The sequence below is a fragment of the Rhyacophila brunnea genome, unplaced genomic scaffold, assembly GCF_057557595.1.
Source record: "Rhyacophila brunnea isolate RB1 unplaced genomic scaffold, BYU_Rbru_1.0 scaffold_22, whole genome shotgun sequence".
Lineage (NCBI taxonomy): Eukaryota > Metazoa > Arthropoda > Insecta > Trichoptera > Rhyacophilidae > Rhyacophila > Rhyacophila brunnea.
The window spans coordinates 7,868,331-7,894,457 of record NW_028232882.1 but is presented as its reverse complement, the minus strand read 5'-3'; the positions used below and the strand labels follow the sequence as shown (position 1 = coordinate 7,894,457).

The window sequence follows — 26,127 nt, the reverse complement described above, 5'->3', positions numbered from 1 at the left end:
CGCATACCAAAATTTTAAACTCAATCAAGAAAGCTAAAAACTGAAAAATATGTACCTAGTACCTATTACACAAACAAAATATTTAATAAATATAATTAGTTCATATTTTTGTTTTGATCGAAATTAACCGGAGCGCACCGGAGAACAGTTCCGGTTCATGAAATCCCCGAAACCATTGGTTCGTCTCGTGAAAAAAATAAATATTGCGTTCAGTGCTTCTATTCTATACACAGGTCTGTAATGGCGGCTATCAGTGCCTATCGAGGATAGTTTATCATATATTTATGTATTGAGTCGGTTAATTGTTACAATAAGTTAACCGTCTGAACTGTCAAAAAGTGCTATGTTTTAACAGCACGTCTCTTGGCTGTGTTAACTTTTAGAGCGAGTTAGACAGTTTTAAAAGCTTAGACGGCTAATTTATTGTAACAATTATTATCATACATCAAAATATAAATATGGTAAAACTACCCTCGATAGCCGCTGATAGTTTCCTATAGCAGCCTTGTGTATGCGCAGAACTGTCAAAAAGTGCTGTGTTTTAACAACACCTCTTTTTGCTGTTTTAACTTTTAAAGCGAGATATACAGTTTTGACAGTTTAGACGGCTAACTTAGAGCCCATACGCACTTGCGGCAGGCCTCAACGCGGCTAGCCGCAGCGGCCTGCCGCCTATCGTTTTTTGTATGCAAATTAACAAATATTGCGTATGGTGTAGGCAATTTGCATACAAAAAATGATAGGCGGCAGGCCGCTGCGGCTAGCCGCGATGCGGCCTGCCGCAAGTGCGTATGGGCACTTAGTGTAACAATTATAATACCTCAAACATAAATATGGTAAACTACCCTCGATAGCCGCCGATGCCGTCAAAAAGTGCTATGTTTCAACAGCACCCCTCTTGGCTGTGTTAACTTTTAGAGCGAGATAGACAGTTTTGTCAGTTTGAACATCTAACTTATTGTAAAAATTATAATACCTCAATACATAAATATGATAAACTACCCTCGATAGCTGCCGATAGCAGCCTTGTGTATTGAATAGGTGCGAAGGTGCATTAATTATTAAAACAAACCAAAATAGCTTTCTTTTTATAAATATATATCCAAGTAACCTAAAACCCAGGCACATTAATATAAAAAGGCTATTTTTTGTACCAATAATTTACTCTATAAGCTGTACGAATTACACTAATATTGGTTTAGTAGTTTTTGAGTCATATAACAAAACAAACATACGGACACTGTTGTACTTACAGATAGCTTAGTTTGTTTTGGAAGTATGTTTATATTTTAATAATATGATTTAAATGTTATTTGGTAGTTTAGACACCTTAAAATATGACTTCATTTATTATTATACGCTTCGCATGTAGTTAATTTAGAAACAAGTCAGTGTACTGAAACAATAGACATTTCAAATGTATTTAATGGTAGCCTATTGTCACGGTACGTATATTAATACGAAACAATAAATTCACGAAAACACAACTGAATTCAAATTTCGAATATTTATTTTCTTATATTATTACATTGATGAAAAGGGAAAAAAAACAATCAACACATTTCACGTGATTATTTTTTTGTAAAACATTTTTCGTGATCAATAGGCACCGGTCATTCATGAAACAAGGACTTGACCATCCTTACTTCTAAGCGTGTCCGGAAATTTGTACGTATACAATTGACCGTAGGACACTTCTTCGTGAACCGTTGTCCTTGAAACACGTGTTCGTATAGCATTTAATCAAATAATTATAAGTTGTTCGTTGAACATTAATTCATCGTTGAGTATATTATACATATGTTAAAAATGCGACGTTAGTTTGCAAACAGTAATGTTCCAATTAGATAACTACATAAAGTTACACTTTCACACTATACGGTTTTTTGCCGTACGGTCAAAACCGTATTATTGTGAAGCGAGCGTTAAGTAGGCAACTTTTTATAAGCCGTAAATTATTATATTGAAGTAAATATTTTTATTTTGGTGAACCAATATTCATGTCAAAATAAAACGCTTAAAAATACGTAATAAAACTATTGGAAAGACAAAAGAAAATATGTAGGAAACTAATTAGAATTACAGTCGTAATGTATAATATATTTATGTATTTTCATCATTAAATTATTTTAAAACCATAAAAACATCTCATAAAATTCTTACAGAATCTAAAAACAAGCGCCGCATTTTGTTACATACGTACAATATACTCCACGGTATGTTCAATGAACAATTAATTCGTCATTTGATTAAATGCTATACGAACACATATTTCAAGGACAACGGCTCACGAAGAAGTGTCCTACGGCCTACTGCTTTCGGACAATCTTATATGTAACCACTTGTACGTGGTATAAATAAAATTCAAAATGGCACATTACGTTCTTATCGAATCGATTACGATTTGTAAACCTATTTTTATTAGGAAATATGTGATTATTTAAAAGAATTTTCGAACTGTAATAATATTATAGTAAAATATTGTAGTAGGTACTTAACACAAATAATTCAGCGCTAGAAATAGAAAGTTATTATTATTAAATAGATAGAGTGGCTTACGGCTTATATAGGTATTAAAATAAATAAACTTCTTCAAATATCGTGATAAGGGCATTATTATTATAATATTCAAATCAATAAGTCAGTGGATAGATTTTTTAAAATCATTTAAGTAGTATATTAATTATTAAAATTACGTTCGATACAATACACCAAGACGTACAACGTTAAATTTCAAAGTTAATAATTGATTTTTCTGTGAATACAGGGTTAAAGTCAATTTGATTGCAGCTGAGATGATCGGTTTTGAAATAAATCACAGTTTTCAAAATACTCTTATTTATGTACAATATAGTTTTGATATTGTGTTATATTCAAAGTTTACAACAATAAGTAATTTTACTTATTGTAAAGTGAGTTAAAAATGATTTTCTCAACTTAAGCTATTTCAAAAACTTAACATACCTACTTATCTATTTATTTTGATTATATATGACAAAATCTATGATACAAAAAAGAGCACAATTATTTACACACATTTACATTAAAATCTTAATAAACAATTTCTTTTATTCAACAAATAATTCACAAGATTTGAGAATGTAACATTCTATAATATTATGCACATACATAATTTGACAACACCTCAGATATATACATATTGGAACTTTAATTTAATATACAAAAACCGATAGCCATTCATGTAAAAACTACTAGTTAAAATTATTATAATTAATTATAATGACCGTAGCTTAATTAGATAAAGCACATATTATCGCGATACCAGTGGTTATACAGGTTCAAATCCCGTCGGGTGTCGTATTTATTTCAAAAGAGATTATTTGTTCTAGTAGAAGTAGTAGGTACCTATATATTATCTGAGGTGTTTTCAAGTTATGTACATATATTAAAATCTTAAATTCGTAAAAACGCGACTTAAGAGGTTTTACCCACAACCACATTTTATTAACTTTTATTAACCACTATTTTGAAACCGTCCGATAGCGTATTTTTATTCGCAGGAAGCATGCTTATTTTAAAGTGATACAAGCAACAGAAAAATCCATCGCCTGGAAAGTGAATAAATTAAGTTCATTGATTAATTTAATAAAACGCAAAAAATTTTAGTAGTTATTCCACTTTTAATAAATAAATTAACGTTGAAAATGTCCTTCTAAGGCGGACGAAACCGGTCCAGATTTAAATATTAATAGAATAATTACTAAAAAAATGCGTTTTATTTAATTAATCAACAATACAATGCAGTTCTACTATGAATTGAAGCGCCTAAAACTGTTTTTGATTTTTTTGAGTTAGATAATATGTATTTAGATGGATATTTTTGTTACCTATGTAATGGCCAAAGATTAAACTTTAAAAAACGCCAAAAAACCGTCAATAACTATGATAAAAATTTAGGGTAAATTTCAAAACCCGCTAAAATGGTTAGGTATGCTTTTCAAATGCCACTAAAATGGATTAGCCAAAATACTCTTATTAAAAAATAAATACATAACGTTCACAGATTTAAGAGATATGAGTTTTTCTCATTTTTCTCAGAACTACCCAACATCGTTTTAGGGGCTTTTGAAACTAGGGGCTTCAATTGACAGTTAACACAATGAATAAAGTTCAATTACACTCGGATTATTTTTTAATCTAGGAATTTCAAAATGACATTGTATTTTCAATATAAAGAATCATACATTATTTTATATAGCGTATTTTCAGTCTTCAATAAAATATATACTTATTATTGTATTAAACCTACCTACCTTTTTATTCTTTTTTTATACTGACATCTCCACTTTATTATCGGATACTTTTAACGGCATGCACGCCTATTACACGACTGAGGGATTATTTCATATTTAGTTATATAATTTGCCATTTTCGAATGAGGTTATATCTATTTCATCCTTCGTGATGATTGGTACCATGATCGATTATGTGTGAATGATTATGAACGTGGCGAATGAATCGGTTGACAACCTTTGATACTGACAGCACTGCCACAGAGTCGAGTATTAATTATTGCGATTTAAAAGGTATGATTACAAAAAGACTAATTAAAGTCAAATGAAAATCTAGTGGTAAGCATCTCTATTAATATGTTAGAATTTTTATTCTAGATACCTTAATGCAGTGTCTGCCAAACTTTTTTACTTGATGGCACACTAAGGAATGGGGAATTTTTTTCGTGGCACTCAGACATAATATATTATGTCGTCACCTCAATATTACAACTAGATAACTAGATTTTCATTGTTTTTGAGATAGCTATTGAATATAATTCTACATTTCCTTCTCTACAGAATGATAAAACTAGATAAGTCAAAAGTTAATGGGAACTATATTAACTTTGTGTTCGAAAATATAAGATAAATTAAAAACCATAAATGCATTAAATAAATAAAATAATATGTCTACAATATTTTTTCATTTAATTGAACATTATTTAATTGTTCCCAATTAGACAAATCAGAATTTTCTATTTTTATTTTAAATAATACTAGATAACTTGATTTTCAGTGTTTTTGAGATAGCTATTAAATATTATTCTACATAATTTCCTTTTCTACAAAATGATAAAACCAGGCAAGTAAGAAGTTAATGGGAACTGTTTTAATTTTGTGGTTGTAAAATATATTAATAGATAACTTTCCTTAAAACCATAAATGCATTATGTAAATAAATAAAATAATATTATTATCTACAATATTTTTTCATACAATTAGATATTATTTAATTGTGCCCAAAGCACAATTTTCCATTTTTATTTTAAATAATAATTATAGCCTATATTTATGTTAATCAACTAAAATTTAAATTTCATGTTCCCAACAATGACCAAATCAGAGTTATCTAGTTGTAGTATTGAGGTGACGAATATATGTAGCAGTGGCGTGCGGTTGATAGATGCGGTAGACGCAGAGCATCCCCAGACATATTCGATAAATGACTATCAATAATATTGCGCTATTTTATGGTACATTTTCATTACATATACTACTTTGAATGGTTCTGTAATTTATGTAGGTATATATTGCTTGTGACTTTCTTGGTTGATTTTTAGTTTTGCCATTATCTATTATGAATAGTAAGTAAATTAATAATATGCTTAGAACATTGCAGAGCTACCAATTACACAGGGCTCGAAATGGACCGGAGCGCACCGGAGCGCCGTTCCTGTTCGTTAAATCGGTAAAATTATCGCTCCGTCTCATGGAAAAAAAAATTGGCCTTCTGAGCTAGATATGCCATATACTTAATAGAAAATCGAACACACTAATTTTTATGAAATACACATACAATTTGATAAATATGTAAATATCTTCAGAAAACTGTCGAGCGCTCCGGTTCGTAAACTTTTCCATTTCGAGCACTGCAATTACACCAAAATACTTCATAAGCTGCTCGCTATTATCCAATTACTTACAACATTTTAAGTAGACAGCATATGGTAGATAGTAAGTTAATATGTATTCTTTTTAAACAGTATAACTATAAGCAAAATTCATTGCATGCCACTGATAGCTAGATAATGTAGATACTAATAATTATTATTATATCACTAGAGAAGGAGTCAATTGATTTTGAGAAATTTTCGTAGGTATGTCGAAATGCAGTTCTAAATATTAGATAAACAAATGCGTTACTCCCATTTACCATCTGTAATCATTCTCGTTTTGTTAATTTCATTTCTATGAGTGCTGAGAAAACTAATTCACTAAGATCCAAACGACAACAGAGATTTAATCGTTGTATTAGCCAATAAAGGATATTGACTCTAAACCGAAATCAAAAATACTGGCAACTGTAGTTCAAAAAATGAGGCTTTGTGCACAGAATTGTTTATAAGAATTAATAATTTTTCTTCCATTGTTAATATCAGGTATGTACAGACATATCCTGCAAAAAGATTGATTCGTAGATTAATTGATAATCAAGTGTGATGTAAAATACTTAGAAAATGATGCAGAGGTTTTCTACTATCATCAAGCTGTTTGTTTTAAAGTTTTTAAAGTTAAAGACAGTCTAGCAGATTTACTTCTCGGCACACCTGGAACCACTAGCGGTACACTAGTGTGCCACAATACACAGTTTGGCAGAGACTCTCTTCATGAATGCTCCCCGTTTACTAACAATGTTTCTTTAATGAAGTTGGCGAACGGTGATTTTCTTTTAGCAAATTAACATTTGTTTTAAAACTAATCTAAACTAAAAGCTGGCATATAACAAATTTATTGGCTTTGACCTGTTAGCCGTCGCATTAAAAGCCACGTAAAATTCTCTTTCTCACACTCCTACGGCAGGCCGTGAGTGATACAGTACAAATTAAGTAATGCAACGCTGGTTTCATAATCATTCCTTTGAAAACTTATTTCACGTAAGCTGGTTAAGGAAATAAAAATGGTTGACCAAAATCCATTTCACAACCAACCCGTTGGACATGCCTGATATAAACTAATAATAAAATAATTAATAAGTATATGTCTGTAATTTCAAAGTAGTTTCCCCTTGATTAGCGATATCTAAGCGACAACAATATTTTCAGTTAGGCATTTTATTGAATTACAATGGTCAAACGTGTATAAGCTGTTGATATTAATTTCACAGCAATATATACCCAATTTGAATGTATATGAATGTATATTTATCCATTAATACCCTTACATATACAAAAATAATGACGTAACTAATTAACCTAAATAACGTAATAATGGGACCTTTGAGAACAAGAACTCATTTACAAAATTTATTGAAAATAATTATGAAGAATTTACAATCGAGTCATCTATGCGCTTGGATCATTTATTATCCTTCTAATATTCCATATATTTACCTACCTACCTAATATACTAGTCCTAGACTATTAATTATTGTCTATTGTTTATTTTTCTTCAAATCGTTCCTTCATTTTCCCGCCAAATACATTGTCTAGTTTACAAAGTTAACAATACGCAGTGTAAAATTGTATTATTGCTTCAGCCGATCCACGACTGTGAACTTGGCCGTCACACTGCAAATAATACGTCCTCAGACATTTCCACGGAGGAACGTCAAATTTTCTATATAAAGTGCATTCGCCATTTGTTGTGACGAGTCAGTAACGCGCCACGCGCGGAACGAACAAGAACTAGGAAAACTTTTTCAAATTTAGAACGATATATTTTTACGCAGTGAGCTGTCAGATTCAAACTAACTATTTACAACAGTCTTAAAAATAGTTATTACTTTTATACGGTTTTAAATTGGTAAAAATCTTTAGAAATTAGTGTTTTTTTATAATAACAATCGTATTATATGATAAAATACGTGTATACTAATTTTATAGTTCATTTTCTTTAATTTAGAACGTGAAAATGGCTCATTAGTTTTACATTCATAATAAGTGCTGCAATTATTTATTTATTTATTAAGGTGTACAATGATTTATTGAATGTTTCGTTTTTCATGAGATAAACAACATTTAAACCTACGTGAGTACAATATATTATTAATTTTATATTTTATGTAAATGTTTCCTTGCTACATACATCGGAACATATTTTTAAATATTCTCCCATTTTTCTCCTAACTCCCTAAATAGGCACTGACATTTATCACATATATTGATAAATAATAAATATATGTGATATTGAATATTGAATATATATCTTGGTAGAAATATCAATATAGTTACGAAGAGCGGTTTCGTCTAATGGCATCCTCAGTTCTATTATCGTCCCTAAATAGCTTGTACAAGAAAGTAAAGTATTAAAAAACGAATTTAAATGGAAAACAATAATTTCCATATATTTCAATATGAGATTATACAATTCCAATAACTTCTTACTTCCGTTGTCAGGAAATTCTTCATATTGCACAGTTTCTGAATCCGAAATATCTGAGATTCGATATATTTATAATACTAACCTTTTTTGTAATCGTAGTCCAGTGCATAAGTCGCTGGCGTTTCATAAGGGGCTCTGAGTTCGATTCCCTGTGAGGTCACAATATATTTTTATGTTTTTCTCAAAGCCTGTGTATTTGTGATTATTTCACTTCTATTACTAATTGCACTACATACTGACCTAGGGGCGGCAGATTATATGAAAGTATGGTGAAGCAGGCTGGTATGGTGAAAAAGTATGGTGAGGCGGGCTGGTAATCAAGTTGCAGCAAAATTTCCACGTTAACACTATATTATATGGGTACGTTATAATGACCAAAGTAAATCCTCCGTGATGCCCTGCATTTTTTTTTTATCGCGTCGCTATTTCTCGTAAGTTGTCGGCTATTGTTGGCCTGCTTCATTCAGTTGTATGAGAAAGCCGATTCTTTACCCCTCTTTTTATTTAATATCTCTATGATACTGACATTGGGTCACATAGCCTGTTGTCAATGACATTATTAATGGACGACGCACTCAATACCGTAGCTAGCAAGTAAATTCGCGCATTCGTATGTATAGGTAGACGTCACGCAATTTCCATTATGCGATATCACGCATCGGGAATTTAAAGCAATATGACCTTTATTGTAATGGCGTTAGAGCAGTGTTTCGAATGTCAATGTTCATTTGAGCGAACCCGTTAGAACCAAACTATTCGGCAGACCCGACAAAAATCATCGGGAATTTATAGCAATATCACCTTTATTGTAATGGCGTTAGAACAGATTATGCCATTCGGCAGACCCGACAAAAAAGTGAGTGTCATTTTTTTTTCTAGATGCTTCGTCCATATTAATGTCATTGCATAAAACATAATATTACATTTAAAACATAAAAACGTTGTTTCCCGCAAATATCGAATTATGGACTTGTCGCTTTTTGTAATTAGACGCCTCAAATAATAAATACAAAGTTCAATAATAATTATCGATGACATGACCAATCAATAAAACATATTAACTGCATTTATACTATTGCTTCTTGCTGAGGAATTCGACGTATTTTTTCAACAATTTATTAACGGCAGGTAAATAAAAGCATCCGCGTGTCATGTCATAAATTTATTATTGACTTATTTGTAAATATTTGACAAGTACGAGAGCACTGCTGCCAAACAATAAACTAACTGTTTAACTTTAAATTGTAAAAACCACAATTTTATTACGCATACAAAAATCGTAAATTTTTATCGACAGCAAATTTATGACAGCTACAATAATATTGAATTTTGCATGCATGTACAATAATATTGATTTCTTTTATTCAATACTAAATAAGCATAAAATTGTAATATGGCGGTTGATTAAAGGTTATTCTTCGTCGGACCCCATGACTGAGGATACCGCAGTGGCGAAGGGTGGAGGTAGGCTATTAAAATCCGCCATAAATAGTGCACACTAAACTGTATCAGTCATACGTATTTGTTTTCGATGATTTACAATTTACAGATGGTGTTGGTAAGTTTTTAAAAATCAGAGAGGCCTTGCGAAAATCAAATCATAATAAATAGTTGTCAAAAAATACTCGTCTATCTATAAAATATCTAAAATCAACTTTGGAGCAATATTCAACTCGATGCGAAACGTCTCGGACTCACGATTGTACTCGGTCAAAACCAAATGCCGCCTATTCGACGCTTGCATTCTGACGGTGCTGCTTTACGGTAGCGAATCATGGCACCGTACAAAGTCTCAGAGCAACCGTATACTGAGCTTCGAAAACAGATGTTTGCGATGAATACTGGGTGTGCGGTGGGGTGGTATAACTTTAGGAGCAACGAGGAGATAAGAGAACGCACCAAACAGCCTCTCATCACGCTGAAAGTGAAGAGGCGACGTTGGACCTGGCTAGGCCACGTGCTGCGGATGCTAGAAGAGAACTTCAACATGTCTTGCCTATTCTTCAAGCCGACCGACTGGAAGGCCGCTAAATACAATCTACAGTGTATACGACGGAGCTACGGGATACTGGTTTGACCTGGAACGAAACAAGAAGACTGGCGAGCGACAGGGATTCTTGGAAGCGCCGCGTGGTGTCCATATGCTCCAGTTAAGGGGCGGATATGGCCAAAAAAGAAAGAAGAATTTATGTGCGGATATTAACAGCCTACCTCCACCCTTCGCGATTGGAGGATAGTGACCTGGGTGATTTTTCCATCGGGTAGACTTCTTTACGACTTGACCCAATCCTTCCTGACATTTAGTGGAAAGAAAATTTGTATTCAATTTTTTTATACAAATATGTCAAGCATATAAATGTTTTTAATGCTAAGTTAAATTATTACTGTTACATAAATCGTCTTCATAAGTGGCCCAACAACTTTTGGCGGGTCCTAGCCTCTTTCTTTTATCTCCCCCTATCTCTGGGCCTGGGCCAGTGCCCTCCAGGTGTTTGCGCCGGCCGCATCTTCATTGACACCGCCCAACCACCGGAGTAAATAGTCTGCCAATGGACCTCCGACCGTCCAGTATGGTATCCAGTATTCCCTTCGGCGGTTGAGTACTGTCCATTCTTGCTACACGGCCCGTCACAGAACAGGTTAATAAATATAATTCCGATAGGCTACCCAATGCACTACACTTTGACACAGGGTTTTGAATGTGCGAGTGTCCTATGAAAATCAACTGAACATTATATCCGTGCAATAGTTTGTATTTCAACTCTCAAATACACCAATATTGAATGAGCGTCAGTGCATAAACCGAGAGCAGTTGTCAGAACGATGGACAAGCGTATTCTCAACACATGATTAAGTATATCCCATATTCTTCCACACTCGAGATCGGTTGCCTGTTACTCCACACTTGTTCCCGTTATTTATGTGTTCCTTGACTCCAGGTTATGTCGAATACGCCATTCTCTCCTTATATATTATAATAGAATATAACTATACAATGGAGTTGTTTGGTATTTTAATTTGGTATGTTGTCCAACCACTAAGTTTAATTTTATTTGGATACATATTTGATTAAAATAAATTACAAGATAAAAAGAACTTTTTATATACCACGTTTTTAAATTTTCCGTTGAATCATATAAACTTGACAATTCTATGTATTAATAAATACTTTTTCGTACTTGATAGAAATACTGAATAAATATAGAATACTGAAATGTCATTTTGACATTTCATATTGATTTCCATAGTAACGCACGTATATATTAATAATTTAGTTGCTAGGACCCCCTGAGCAACCAATAATAGTGTTTTATACTTTTTACCTTTTTTTTTTCCGAAATAACTTTCCATACAAAATAGAATTAACTGAAAATGAATTCAACTCTGCTTAAAGATGCCTAAAAATATTAAAGGAACGCTTTGTCATCGTGTTCTGATATATTCTAAAAGTTTCAAATGTCTAGCTAGTCGGGAATTTAGTTAAAAATCGATTATTGGAAGATTTATATTTGGACAATCAAGAATACGAGCTAATAAAAACGTGGTTATAATAAAATGCAGAACTGTTTTAATGGTTGTTTATTGTTTAATATATATTTGAATATTACATGATAGTATGGATTTATTATTTCGATATTTTAATGTATATTGCGGATAAACAAAGTACGCGTGGAACGATTGGATCATTTGTGAACTGCTTGATTGAAAGGTGTGATATCGACTACTCATTATATCTAATACAATATAATATGATAAGTTTGAGTGACGGGTGCTTCTTTATCGACTGAGATCGTTTGTTATTTTTAATGTCGATAGGTAATAAAATTACTTCTGTTACCTGCATGTAAAGTGTAATTATAGTATGACGTGTGAAGAAGTTTTTCTATAATTTATTGATTACACAATTATAATATATTAACCATTTTATAAGACAACATGTAAATTTACTTGGCAAGGGGTGTCGATCCCAAAACCCATGGATTTTTACACACATAGGTACGTTTTTCCACAAGTAAAGAATGGTCAACTAATGAAAATTTTATAATGGCATCACACAATTCAATAAAAGTACGATAAATATACTGCCTTTCCAAGGAAGAAGGCAGTAACTCGCAAAATTTGTGAAATTGAGTTATGAATGCCATCCGTTAGGTAATTTTGAAAGCTATTTATTTTGTTTAAAATCAGAATTATCACTAAAATACCGTTAAAATCCTTAGTGAAAAAAATGGACATCTGCTAAAATAATACAAATTTCTTAGCAAAAAGCCAGTAATTGCACCTATTTATTGCAGTTACTGCTTATTTATTATTACTTTATTTGTATTTTAACATCCTACTAATAAAAACTATCACTGTTTTTTATTAATTCACAAAAGTTGTAAAAAAAACACATTATGTCATTTATCTCGAAAGTGTGTGAGACTCAGTTACTGCCTTCTTCCTTAGAAGGGCAGTACTTATAGCGATAGATAGATTTTCAATAAGATGATTATATTTTTTAATATGCTTGAAGATACCATAGTTAATTATATATAATACTTACTATAAATTAATATCATGATAACAACATGTAATTATTATGACAACCTAAGTAATATCAAATATGTGGTAAAAACATACTAAGATAATATAACACAGCGTTTCCCATTTCGCGAGTTTGCGACAGGTTGTAGCGAAAGTATAAATAAGTATCTCAAAAAATATTTCTCAAAGACGGCTGTACTGTCCGATCGCCACTAGTGAAACTAAAACAAAATCAGGTAAAATAAACTAATCCACCATGTTTGCTCTCAAGCGGATCATATCGTCTCTGTTCCGGCAGAACACACTAACTAGAGAATACTAGTTTTGAATAATTTGACTTTGAAGTTGTTAAAATGTTTGAAATGATCTATCATGTGAGTTTATTAAGTAATCGTAAAAAGGATGACTTTAAAATAAAGACTGTTTATTTATTAAGAAGGTTTCCAGACGGTAAAGTTTGAAATAAGGAACATTTATAACTAACTCAATATGTCATTTTTTCGAATTAGTGTCTTCTGCCAGAACAGTGACGATATGGTAGTCCTATACGTTTGTTTATTTATCATGGTGATCAGCCAGGGTAGATCCAGTGCTAGATCAAATCCTCCCCTATCGCTTTTCACTCTCCTCGGTCCTTCGTTATACGATCCTGTAGATTTAGAGGTACTACGTGGTCGCTTAATGACCCTTCAATACCACTGTTAGCCGGATCTCACGTCTAAACTCGCCTCGTCTGCTGCACAGCTATAAATCAAACCTTCTCGGAACGTCGTTCCGGTGTTGCACATGGAGACCGCGCGCATATTCACCTATCGACAGTCGCGCATAACCTCTCGAAACGTATATATGGATGCGACGACCGGCGAGCCGGTATAGGAATGACCAATTCGTAGATATGCGTATGCGTTTTGGCTCGCAGCCTAAGACTCATGCTAGCAGCACTAGATGTTTTTTCAAACTAAAAAGTTGAGTACAAGTCGGTTATGTGGAATACAGTAGCAAACACATTTTGAAAATAGCCGATATACTGGGTTATTTGTTAAGTTAACCGTTAACCTAACCAAACCTAACCTAACCTAACCCAAACTAACAAATATTCCAGTATATCGGTTATTTTCAAAATATGTTTACCGCTCTATTCCACATAACCGACTTGTACCAAAAGTTGAATTCCACGAATGTGTGTTTTCAATGACGTCACATCTACGTATTCGACACGTTGCAGACGAGATGAGTTTTGATGTGCTAACCAGCTAAGATTACATTGTTCATCTGTTATCTACCTCACATCGCATACTTGTGTTTGCTTCCTCATCCGTTGGTTAATTTTTTCAACACGTACCTACCTTTCCATGTGTCATTTCGCTATTTGTTATATTTACGACAAATGATTGTTAGCATGCATGCATCCAACTCATTAGATCCGTAGATCAAACATACATTGAAAAACACAGCCCGCACTATTTTCCTAGCCGTGGGATCAGATCAGTCACCCATGGCTTCTAAGGCGGCCGCTAGTCTCTCGGTCACCATTAGGGATTCCAATCCCGGGATCCCGGGATCCCAAGCTATTTTCGATACCTGTGAATCCCTGGATTGATAAACATAATCCCGAAACTTTCGGGATTATTTTTTTTTATCAATTTTTATGGAAAATAAAATAAAAACGAAAATATAACAGAAAAAATACTTTTAATAACAAATAACTACATTAGAAATAAACTGAGTTTGAATGAAGTTTGATTTATGCCCATGTGTAAGTTTCCGATTCATTTTTTTCATATGCATTAATAAAAATACAATGCTTAGAAATAATTCCACCATGATCTCATAAATTTTACCGCAGTTTCATATAAGCGGAAAGGCCATAAGTACACCATGATTTGCTTTACTATTTTAAATCTCGCTAACGTCTTTACTATCAGAAACAGCAATCTCACATTAAATTCACATTATTATTTATATTACAATATTATTGACTCCATTAAACTTATGTATTTCCAAGATTGAACGTATACAATATTAACAATAAATGTATTAAATAGTATAAATTATACTAGATTTATTTTTGACCGATTTTATTAATGTTATTTGTAAATATAAAATTTTTATATCAACAATGGAAAAAAATGCCAATCCCGGGATCAGAATTTTGGCTTGGGATTGGATTCCCTAGTCACCATGGTTGGGTTTGATTCAAATTTAGTGCTGTGATTATTTTAATAAAAGTTGATGAAACGTTGCAATTTATATCCACGTTGAATGCCAAAGCGTCAAACATGTGAGACATTATTGCATTGTGGTATGACTCTAATTATATTGTCGTCAGATACAATCTTTAGGTATATGAGGAGCTTCCTTATTAAAGACCTATTAACAAGTCAGTTTTAGTCATAGCTATAATAAGGCACTCTTGTCTAAATGATCACGTATCAAACATGATAGCAGTATTTCTGAATTCTATGAGTTTATTTATTATTTATAGGTACGTAAAAAAAACAATAGAATAAGTATAGCTGACAGGTCGATCGCAAAGTGATTTTGGTCGAACGCGATTTCATATTTTCTAACAGATTGACACTAATTCAGTGTTTTGAATTAACTGTGGTGAAATAGTGAGCAGTTTTAAAGTTATCATACAATGGTTAGAATATTACAACAGATTTGATTGAAAATCAAAACTATGGCCATTTGTAGAGTACATTAAACCAGTGCTCCGCAACCGGTGTGCCGCGAGACGATGCTAGGTGTGCCGCGGCGCATTGTGTCAAAAAATGCAATTGTATATTATACAATACTTCCTTAATGTGCCAAATTTGCGTGCATGGCTGGTAATATATTTGAGCACCTGAATAAAATTAATAAAAAAAATGCAAGGTCAGAATGAAAATATATTGATATGCTTCACTACCATAGGGATATTAAATAAATTCACTACCATTGAAAACAAGCAATAAATTTTGGGTCCGGTCCAAAAACTTATAACTTTGCTGCAAAAGAAATTTCATCATTACCTTCATACAATCAATACGACTGGATTCGAAACCCTTTTGCAACCAGCGCCGGAAATTCTATAGAAGCACTATAATTATATTAGTGAAGAATTTTGTTGAATTGAGGAACGACGTGACGCTAAAAATGAATTTCGCCGATGTTCCATTGGGTATTTTCTGGATTTCGGTTAATAAAGAATATCGTTGGATTTCCGACAAGGCTATCGCAGTTCAGCTCCCATTTTATACGACTTATACCTATGTGAGCAACTTTCTTCAACTCAAGCTTTAATTATTGCGCTACTAAGAATTTTCCAGGGTTTTTGCAAGGCGGTTTCATAGGCCCTGGCCGAATTCAAATTAGCAATACCCGATGCGGGTAGAAGAACAGTTTTCAATAAGGCATATTCTCTCAGCCGGCACAATTTTCATTTGACTAGCATCAAGTAGAGTAGTTTGCGTGCCAAAGTCCTTAAGAAACCTCGATAGTAAATGCGAGGTATCCATAAAGGCACCTAGAAAAAAAAAAACATGATAAGCAGTCATAGTTGACGGGTGATAAGAACTTCGGGTTTCTCTTTCGTCAGAGCTCTAGTCTGGGGGGCCAGGCTCAGGGGGGCGTGGCAGATCAACCAAATAAGTGAGATAAACACAAATTACAAATTTCCTCTAATGGTTAAAAAAAGTCGCCTGCGGCGCTATATTAGTACGATTGGGGAGTTTTTGTATTTATTAATACAAAAAATAGGTAAACATACAATGAATACCATTAATTTTACCACGAACATCATTTGAAAAAGACTACCTACTTTAGAGTATCACACTGTCTTTAATCTTAGCGATAGGTAGGGGGCCCGCTTCAGCATGTGGGGTCCATATTTTGATGTATAAATTGTTTTACCTGTGGTGTGCCGCAGAATTCTGGGAATACCTTTGGTGTGCCGTGGGTGAGAAAAGGTTGCGGAGCACCGCATAAAACAATGAAAAAATTATATACCTACATTATTTATTATAAGTTTTGTTCTTTTTAGTTGCGAAAGAATAGATTCTTCTTTAAATTGTTGGTCTCGTGAAAACAGTTGTATCGGTGATTAATGAAATCTAGCATTTCAGTTAACTCAACTATCTTCATTTCGTACCTCTATCTGTGGGTCTATTCTATTCATTGGACTGCTATCGACGGTAGTTTATCATATTTACGTATTGATGTGGTTAATTGTTACAATAAGTTAACCGTCTGAACTGTCAAAAAGTGCTTTGTTTTAACAGTCGCTCTCTCGGCTGTGTTAACTTTTAGAGCGAGATAGACAGTTTTCACAGATTAGACGCAGTGACGTCCCAAGACAAAATGCCGCCCCTAAGCAGTGCCAAAATGGCGCCCCATTTTTTATACCTACCGTATTTTTATCATCCTTTCGTGACACCAATATCTAAGAAATGTGTTGTATGGATACATTACTAACAAGACCTATACCACTAAATCTAATTTAAATACTATCTCTACTTCAATAGACAAAAAATATTATGAGTCTACGGTTTCAGATACATTTTAAAATACACGTAAAAACTTCAAAAGCTCGCGAGTGACTGGCAAAAATATTTGAAATTTTTATAAATTAGGGTATGTAAGTATGTAGGTACCTACCTATAATTCAAGTGTAATTCGCAAATCTACGCATGTGCGCAAGGACGTGACGTCCAATGACAACGGAAGTAAACTAGGCATCGCGAGACATCGCGAACCCGACAAAAAAATTACAGTCCTATTAAACCTTTTTAGTAATTATGAATACACTTTGTTTCCAACCAGTGAGCTAAGTTTAGGTAGCTATTTCTATATATTATACCTAATGATTCTCCTCGATTTGCCGCCCTTCGGGTAACTGCCGCCCCCTAGCGACGCTCAATCTGCCTACCCCCACGGGACGTCACTGATTAGACGGCTAACTTATTGTAACAATTATAATACCTAAATACATAAATATGATAACTATAGTCGATAGCCGCTGATAACAGTCTTGTGCGATAGAATCGATGCGCAGGACACTCAGGGCCCTTCAAGAATAAATCCGCCCTTATTAATATAATATTCAGTTTGTAGTAGGTTACATATTATTAAGCTCTGCTTACGAGAGAAATTTGTTAATTTTATTTTAGGTACTACTTAGCAATGGTATTCGGTGTCTTTCGAGAACGGGCATGCTCTTCAAAAATATTTTTACTATATTTAAAACATAATGGATATTTTGAGATAGGTACTTAAAACAGTTTTGTCAAACCGGAGATTCTAATTTTGAAATACACATATTGTTTTTTCAATTTGTGTTTGAAACAGATTGTGGACCTAATAAGTTGAGTATGTGGCTAACATCCATTTCTCGTAAAAACAAAAATCTATTAATACAAACCTCCATTCTGTGATACATATACCAACATAGTAAAAATATATATTATATGAATATCTTGGACTAATTATTAAGGCTATACCTCAGTTGAGGCACGGTCTAAAAAGATCGTGGCTAGGCGATGCGCGGATTGCTGGTCGTGGGTGAAAATGACGCATGCCGAACGAAATATAAATTGTCATATAAATCCAATATGCGTCCATTTAATGTTCTGTTTATTAGAGCCAGTCCAAAAAACAAACATTTTCTTTCTTAACTTTTTTCTTTAAGCACTACGGTGCATGGTTGCAGCATCAGTCCCGTGCGGCTCCGTCTCGGGACGGAATGAGCACTTAAAATCACTTCTTTCAGACACGTTTAAAGCGTCATAGAAAGCGGCTGTGCATATCCACGGTTGTGCATATATGACGGGTGGTGGTGGGCACTTTAACGTATGTTCTATTAGTATCAATAATAATATATTCATTGACATGTTTTCTTTTTAAAGTAAATGGGTAACATTTTTAGTCATCTTTACACGATTTAATAATTAATACCACCGTCGCCATCACGAAACAAATTGACGTGTTCTCTCTCCGAATGCCAGAGAGTCCAAAATTTCGTCGCGCCTATAGTTGAAAATTATTTGCCGTTTCACTGATGTATCGTCTTAAGGCGTGCATAGCACCCACAGCATATATGCACAGCACGCCACTGGTATCGTTAAATTCAGTAGTTATGTTGCACAATGTCTCGTCACAAAATAATCGTCTGTATTTAATGAAAGTTTGCACCTAGGTAAATTTCGTAACAAAGCTTTTTAGCACCTTGTTTTATTTGCTAAAATACTTGTGAATTCGCAAAGTGTACCGAGAAAATGTCTCGTGACTTTACAATAATTAAATTAAAATATGAGGTCAAAAAATACTGTGCGAATTTTGACATTAGTCATTTTTCCCGTGACTCTGATATCATGTTTTGGAATAACAATTAAATAATCTATCGTTTACACAATATAATGTCAATATATAAATCAATGTCAATTATAAAAAAATATTGGTTATAAAATATTCTCTCAGAAAGTGTTTTTCAAAATTATGTATGTTCAATAATTAGAATGATACATTCTTAAATCTTGTGAATTATTCGTTGAATAAAAGAAATAGTTAATTATAAATTATTAGCAAGTTCAAGTAAGTTACATCATAAAAAAAATTGGAGAAATCCACGACGTCGGTTAGTAATCGAAGTAATAGGTATCTACTTTGATTTAAGAAACAAAAATCGATTGCCAAAGTAGCTTGATTTGGAAGAGCGCTGATGAGTGGGTATTATAAGTAACCAATAGTTAAAATTTGTCGCAATTAGTATGTCACTGCGTAGCATAGAGGTGATGCGTGGACCCGGGAGATGCAGGGTTCGATCCCTGCTGGGATGGCTTACTTTTTTCAAAAAAAGATTTTTTCTATTGGTTATAACATATTCTCTCAGAAAGTGTTTTCAAAATTATGTAGGTATGCTCAATGATTACAATGTTACATTCTTAAATCTTGTGAATTATTCGTTGAATAAACAAAATAGTTAATTATAAATTTATTAATTGAAACATATTATGTATTATATTCGTTTTTAGAGTCACGTCATAATAATATTCCATTCACTAAATTTTCGCTACATACCTACTGACATCGCTTTTCTCAAAATTTCAAATTACTTAACATATTTTCTGTGGATACTTGGGTTTGCCTAAGACAATGCAACATTTTTATATTTGAATCGATGCTTGAAAGAGCTACTCGTAATAATTAATGATAAGTACATTTTTAAAGATGATCTTTTGGAATTTTCCACGTCGACGAGAAAGTTTTATGTTGTGTTACTGCGGGTACAGTATATTTAAAAATATTTGATTATTCTTCTGGGAGTTTTATTTCAGTAATAAATTCAATTTAAAATATTTTGGGATACCTATCGATATTATAAAATAATTTAAAATCCAATTAAACTTTTGAGTGTTGATTTTGTTGTGATAATAATGAACTGTACCTACTCAAGTATGACTAGTTGTGTTTTATAAATAATTAGAATTTAGAAAAATTGACTATACACTGAGAGATGTTAATAATATGTAACTATTATTAATTAAGTTATTCCCAAAAATTACCTTGGGTTTCAATCCATTGAGAACATTTTATACATTGTACCTACTACTTAAAATATATTTACTTACTTCACCCTGTCACGCCCCAGTATTGGGGCATAAAGCAAGCACAATGTCACACCTCTCGCCATACGAGCCCTGCAGCGCGTAGATCGATTTTGTAGCATCGCTGCAGGGTGAGGAAGGGCCGTTCACGGCGTCGAAAGCCTTGAAGTTGTGCGACAAGGTTACGGAGCGTCACACTCTTTGGCGGAATCCGGAACACATGTCCCAGCAGTGTTGCCAACCGTACTATAATTATATTATTTGTACTATAATTTTGGTCCGCGTACATGTACGATATAAAACAGCCAAAAAACGTCCAAAATACTATAATATTGAATATCGGAAAAAAGTAAATATATGTAAAAAGTACTAAAATTTCGATATTTCCGTTCGATAAATTGGTGCAAAGTACTATAGTTTCGCAATATAAGAAGATTTGGAGAACTTGGAAAAAAATTGCTCGAAATACGTAAAAAAATCCCTTGACTTTGATTTAAAATGAAATTTCTTGAATTCTTCGGTAAGCATTTTTGGTCGGAAGAGGTACCCACAAAACCTACTACATACAAAACCTACTACCTACTAAGTACCTACTAAAAGGGGTCTCGGAGTTTCTCAAATTCTCCTTTTTCTTTCTTTCTAAGAAACATAAAACCTGTACATTTTCAACAGATGACAACGCGTACTATATTTTTCCACAAATACTATAATTCCGCTTAGAAAAGATGGCAACACTGTGTCCCAGCCACGTGAAGCGTCTCTTCATGATTAGTTCAATCACCGAGGGCTGCCATGTCCGCACACGAACTAGTGTCTATATCGCGGTCGTACCAATGTATCCTTAAGATTCGGCGGAGATATCGATTCTCAAACCTCAAAAGCAGAGACATTTGAATGTTAGTAAGATGCCACGTCTCACAGTCATATAGTACGCAGAACGCACGCGTTTAACAAAAGTGACAGTTGGTCCTCACAGAATACAGCCTTAACCTCTATGCGACTCCAAGTAGGCTGAATGTAGCCCGCCACACACATACGTATGTAGTTTATCATATTCGTTTGTCATCATCATCAGCCTGAATCTATCCACTGCTGGATGAAGGCCTCTTCAAGCTGCTTCCACTTCTCTCGGTACTGTGAATTGCGTTGCCACGTACTTCGGCAGAACTTTATCATTTCATCGATCCAGCGGCCTCTAGGTCTACCTTGCGGACGTTTTGTATTTCTTGAATACCACTGGATAACTAGATTTGTCCAACGATTGTCTCTTCTTCGAGCTATGTATCCAGTCCATCTCCATTTAAGGCTTTTAATAAACTCTATTACATCGCAAACCCTTGTCTGCTTCCTTATCCACTCATTCCTCTTTTTGTCCATTCGCGTTATGCCCAGCATGCACCTCTCCATACCACGTTGTCAAAAAGGGGTATGCTTGAACAGCCCCTCTGTTGGCTGTGTTAACTATTAGAGCGAGATAGACAGTTTTGACAAATTTAGACGGTTAACTTATTGTAACAATTATTACAATACCTCAATACATACATATCATATACTACCGCCGATAGCTGCCCTGTGTATAGAATAGACCCAATGTAAATAAATAAATGTTAATTTGAAAAAAAAAATTGAATTTGGTGAGAAAGTTTAATTTTATAAGTTTCTTTATACTTTTACTCTTACCATAAACGTGTCTCAACGTTTGAACTGTGCAGTAAGTACCTTTCTATCTATGAATTATTAGTAATTACGATAATATTGCGTGTTATATTCTAACTTTTTCTAGACCGATTACGTTACTTAAAGTCAATTTTTGGTTTATTTTACTGTGGACATATTTTTCATTGCATAATCGCTTTAGGACGTACCTATTTAACGAGATGCCCTAGTTTTTTCTGCCGTCTGGATGAACATTCTCCTTTTTTATTAATTTATAATTTATTGTTACATTTACTAAGCGCTATTCGACGACACGCGTTATGGACCGCATTTACTCACACAAATGACATAGGAAGTTCAAATGCTGCCAACGGCATTAGTGTCAATTAGGGAATCCAATCTCGAACCAAAATTCTGATCCCGGGATTGGCATTTTTTTTCCATTGTTAATATAAAAAATTTATATTTACAAATAACATTGATAAAATCGGTCAAAAATAAATTTAGTATAATTTATATTATTAATTTAAGACATTCATTGTTAATATTGTATACGTTCAATCTTGGAAATACATAAGTTTAATGGAGTAAATAATATTTTAATATAGATAATAATGTGAATTTAATATGATATTGCTGTTTCTGATAGTAAAGACTTAATGAATGGGTTGGCGAGATTAAAAATAGTAGAGCAAATCATGGTGTACTTATGGCCTTTCCGCTTCATAAATCTAATTAGTCAGTCAAATATGTAATTGCCGTAAAACGTATGCGATCATGGTGGAATTACTTTGTTAAAAGTGCGAAGCATTGTTTTTTCCAATCTTTCTCATTTTTATTAATTTATGTGAAAAAATAAAATGAATCGGCAACTTACACATGGGTATAAATCAAACTTCATTCAAACTCAGTTTATTTCTAATGTAGTAATTTGTTATTAAAAGTATTTTTTCTGTTATATTTTCGTTTTTATTTTATTTTCCATAAAAATTGATAAAAAAATCAATCCCGAAAGTTTCGGGTTTACGTTTATCAATCCCGGGATTCATAGCTATCGAAAATAGCTCGGGATCCCGGGATTGGAATCCCTAGTGTCAATTCATAGTTTCCGACTGACTTTCTTTAAAATATATTCACTTTTCACTATTTTGAAGTTCGTGGATTGCTTCTGCTCTTCAAACATTTTTGGCTGCTCTCACGTGGCATGGTCTCCAATGCCGATATTTAAAAAATGCACCTGTAAATTTCGTGAGTGATCAAAACTGTATCTTTTCATCAGACACGACATTATGATATAGTAACATTTTTCTTAATTCTATATTATAATTTTTATTTAATGCCTTGAATCGTTTATTTCTAGTGTACCTACGAATATATAATTGTTTTAAATACATTGATATCGGCAGACATTGAATGTGTCAGACTTAGTAACAAAACAGACACGAGTTTTTTTGTAGTATTCACATGGTACGTATCGCGTTAGAACTCTCAGGACATTTGAAACAAGTTTAGCCATAGAAATGTATAATAATATGTTGAAATGAGAACAGTAAAGAACCAAAATAATTACAAGATAAAAAGAACTTTTTATATACAACATTTTTAAAATTTCTGTTGAATCATATAAACTTAACTTGACTAGCGTAAACGATCAAAAAAATTTGTACTTGATAGAAATAATACTGAAATGTCATATTGATTTCCATAGTCTTCTTCTTATTGTGCCATCCCCTAGCGGAGGTCGGCCACCATCAAGGCGATCTCATCTTTGTCGTCTGCTACCCGGAACAGTTCGGCGGTGCTGCACTCGTACCAATCACGGAGGTTCTTAAGTCACGAAATGCGGCGCCGTCCTCTGCTACGCTTCCCATTGATCTTTCCTTGAATGACGAGTTGGGGAATGCTGTATTTTTGTCCTCTCATAATGTGGCCGAGGTATTGTAGTTTCCTGGTTTTGATACTACGTAGAACTTCTCGGTCCTTCCCCATTCGATTGAGAACTTCAACATGTGTCACCCGGTCAGTCCAATTTTGAGGATTTTTCCATAGTAACGCACGTATATATTAATATTAATAATTTAGTTGCTAGGACCCACTTAGCAAGCAATAATGGTTTTACTTTTTACGGATTTCTTCGGTAATAACTTTTTATACAAGACAGAATTAACTGAAAATTAAATCAATTCTACTTAAAGACGGCTAAAAGTATTAAAAAAACGCAATTGGCATCATGTTCTGATGTATTCTAAAAGTTTCAATTGTCTAGCTAGTCGGGAAGTTAGTTAAAAATCGATTGCAAGATTTGTACCGGACAAATAAGAATACGAGCTAAGAAAAACGTTGTAGAAGAAAAACGTTGTAATAATAATAAAATACCTAAGTATTGTACTGTGTATTCTATGATCGAAAAAAACGAAGACAGCAAGAGTGTCTCCTGATTTTCATTGTATTACAATAAAGTTTTCTTGATTCTGTTTTATGTTATGAACATCTTAAACATGTAATTTGAAATGTTAGTTAATTTATATAAATGAATTTGAAGGTGCAACATTTTTTTACAATGCCTTCAAGTTAGTGTCGTGTCCGATCGGGCTCGTGTGGGGGCGAACTTCTGCAAACAGCTCCGCTCATAGAGACCCTGTCTCCGGGAAGTTCTGTTGATCGTTACAGCACGTGGATTCCGGTCTCCCACGTAGGCTTACCATAGTATGATATCCAATATTCGCCATTCTTCCATTTTAGAAACGGTTCTTCTATGTCCTCTATTTCTCTATAAACATAAACGAACTATATTATATAGCTTTCACATAAATCTTGTAAATTCTGATAATAAATGACATGTTACCATATCATTGGAAACGTCGCCTAAGGTGAAATTATGTTTTGTATCTATAGGAATAGTGTTTTTAAGTTATACTTCTTTAGGCGCATTTGGAAAATCAGATCAGAGTGTATTTTTGGCGAGTGACAATATGTAACACATAATTTATTTTTTCACACAAAAAACACGCACTCGATTGGATTCGAACCACGGATTGTTCGGTTATCAGCCGAACGCACTACCTTTACGCCACAGTATGATACTCCAATCGTGACGATTATGCAGTAAGTATATTATTATAGTTTAGAATTGTTCCGTTGCCTAGGTAGCGAATTTATTATTGTCGGCCATTTGCAATTCCTTATGTAAACAAACTATTATACGTCATAGTGGCAGTTGTTACTTTAAAAATAAAAACAACGATGAATAATTATATCTCTTCGACCATGTCCGATCCTAGTAGGATCATATGGGTCTACACAGATTAGAGGTTATTATTAATAGATTTTGTTTTTTTACGATAAATGGATGTCAGCCAATTGCTCAACCTATTAGGTCGATACCCTGACTCACACACAAATTGAAAAACAATATGTGTACTTGCCAGACCCAGGATTCGAACCTGGGACCCACGGCGTGATAGTCCAACGCTTAAGCCGCGCGGCCACCGTTATAATTATATAATTTAGTAATATAAGTTAAAGTGTTTAGAAATAAACCAACGGCGTTCCAATAAGCGGTCCTTTTTCTTGAGTGTGTAATTTAACAAGATAATTAAGAGCTAGTCGAAGAATCTAGGTTATCTCAAGTTTTGTTTTTGTTTTGTTACGCCAAAGAAGTATAACTTCTAACGTGCGTACATAAATACAGACACCAACTTTTTTTCTTCTTATTGTGCCATCCCCTAGTGGAGGTCGGCCACCATCAAGGCGATCTTATCTTTGTCGTCTGCTACCCGGAACAGTTCAGTGGAGCTGCACTCGTACCAATCACGGAGGTTCTTTAGCCACAAAATGCGGCGCCGTCTTGTACTACGCTCCCTATTGATCTTTCCTTGAATGACAAGTTGGGGAATGCTGTATTTTTGTCCTCTCATAATGTGGCCGAGGTACTGTAGTTTCCTGGTTTTGATACTACGCAGAACTTCTCGGTCCTTCCCCATTCGATTGAGAACTTCAACATTTGTCACCCGGTCAGTCCAAGG

The 26,127-nt window shown here is 33.7% G+C and overlaps 1 protein-coding gene across 1 annotated transcript in view; it reads left to right on the top strand.

Moving 5' to 3' along the window:
• Nucleotides 1-7,600: 7,600 nt before the first annotated feature.
• LOC147070004 (sodium-independent sulfate anion transporter-like) overlaps nt 7,601-26,127 on the top strand; it is a 44,789-nt gene continuing 26,262 nt past the window's right edge. Inside the window, exon 1 of the mRNA XM_085949352.1 lies at nt 7,601-7,982. The gene's annotated coding sequence lies outside the window, so the exon portion shown is untranslated. The remainder of the gene's footprint in view (nt 7,983-26,127) is intronic.